Source organism: Chiloscyllium plagiosum, unplaced genomic scaffold (assembly GCF_037043375.1).
Source record: "Chiloscyllium plagiosum isolate Xiang-an unplaced genomic scaffold, Cpla_swu_hap1 HiC_scaffold_5, whole genome shotgun sequence".
Classification (NCBI taxonomy): Eukaryota; Metazoa; Chordata; class Chondrichthyes; order Orectolobiformes; family Hemiscylliidae; genus Chiloscyllium; species Chiloscyllium plagiosum.
The window spans coordinates 119,949,998-119,952,497 of NW_028270143.1; positions in this window are offsets into that span (position 1 = coordinate 119,949,998).

The window sequence follows — 2,500 nt, forward strand, 5'->3', positions numbered from 1 at the left end:
CACACACACTCACACACTCTCTCACACACACTCACTCTCTCTCACACACTCTCTCTCTCACACACAAGTTTTCTCTCTCACACACACACTCTCTCTCACACACACTCACACACTCTCTCACACACACTCACTCTGTCTCTCCCACATACACACTCTCACACACACACACTTTCTCACACACACACTCTCTCTCCCACACACGCTCTCTCTCACACACAGACACCCACACACTCACCGACACACGCAGACACACACACTCTCTGTCTCTCACAGACACAGACTCACAGACAGAGACAAACTCTCTCTCTCACACGCACACAGACTCACACTCTCTCTCTCTCACATACACACACACATGCCCACTCTCTCTCTCACACACACACTCTCACACACACACAAACACTTTCTCTCTCTCACACACACAGTCTCTCACACACATCCACACATACACTCTCTCTCACACACTCTCTCTCTCACACACACACTCTCTCTCACACACACACTCTCTCTCACACACACTCTCTCACACACACACTCTCTCACACAAACTCACTCTCTCACACAAACTCACACACACACTCTCTCACACACACACACTCTCACACACACACACACTCATGCACACGCACTCACACACACTCTATTTCTCACACACACACTCTCTCACACACACAGACACCCACACACTCACAGACACACCCAGACACACACAGAACTCGCTGTCTCTCACAGACACAGACACACACACAGACAATCACAGACAGAGACACACTCTCTCTCTCACACACAAACAGACTCACACTCTCTCTCTCTCACACACACACACACGCACACTGTCTCACACACACACATACTCTCTCTCACACACACACTCTCTCACACACACTCTCTCTCTCACACACATACACTCTCACTCTCACACAAACAAATTCTCTCTCTCACACACACAGTCTCTCACACACATCCACACATACACCTCTCTCTCACACACACACTCTCTCTCACACACACACACACACTCTCTCACTCACACACACTCTCTCTCTCACACACACACACACTCTCTCTAACACACACACTCATGCACAAGCACTCACATACACTCTATTTCTCACACACACGCTCTCTCACACACACAGACACCCACATACTCACAGACACACGCAGACGCACACACTCTCTGTCTCTCACAGACACACACACAGACACTCACAGACAGAGACTCACTCTCTCTCTCATACACACATACTCTCTCTCACACACACACTCTCTCACACACACACTCTCGCTCTCACACACACTCTCAAACACACGCACACACTTTCACACACACACACTCATGCACACGCACTCACACACACACTCTCTCTCACACACAGACACCCACACACTCACAGACAGACGCTGACGCACACACTCTCTCTCACTCTCACAGACACAGACACACACACAGACACTCACAGACAGAGACACACTCTCTCTCTCACATGCACATTGACACACACTCTCTCTCTCTCACACGCACGCACACACACGCACACTCTCTCTCTCACACACATATACTCTCTCTCACACACACTCTCGCGCACACACACTCTCTTTCTCACACACACACACACCGTCTCTCTTACACACACACACTCTCTCTCACACACACACACTCATGCACACGCACTCACACACACTCTATTTCTCACACACACTCTCTCACACACACAGACATCCACACACTCACAGACACCTACACACTCACAGACACACGCAGACACACACACTCTCTGTCTCTCACAGACACAGACACACACACAGACACTCACAGACAAAGACACACTCTCTCTCTCACACGCACACAGACACACACTCTCTCTCTCTCACACACACACACACACGCACACTCTCTCACACACACATCCTCTCTCTCACACACACATTCTCTCTCACACACACACACTCTCTCTCTCACACACACACTCTCTCTCACACACACACACTCTCTCACACACACACAATCATGCACACGCACTCACACACACTCTCTTTCTCACACACACACTCTCTCCCACACACACTCTCTCTCACACACACACACTCTTTCTCTCTCACATACACAGTCTCTCACATCCCCACACACACTCTCTCTCACACACACATATACTCTCTCTCTCACACACACTCTCTCTCTCACACACACTCTCACACACACTGTCACACACACACCGTCTCTCTCTCTCACACACACACACACACTCTCTCTCACACACACACACTCCCTCACACACGCACACTCATGCACACGCACTCACACACACTTTATTTCTCACACACACTCTCTCACACACACAGACACCCACACACTCACAGACACACCCAGACACACACACTCTCTGTCTCTCACAGACACACACACAGACAATCACAGACAGAGACACACTCTCTCTCTCACACGCACACAGACTAACACTCTCTCTCTCACACACACACGCACACTCTCTCTCTCACA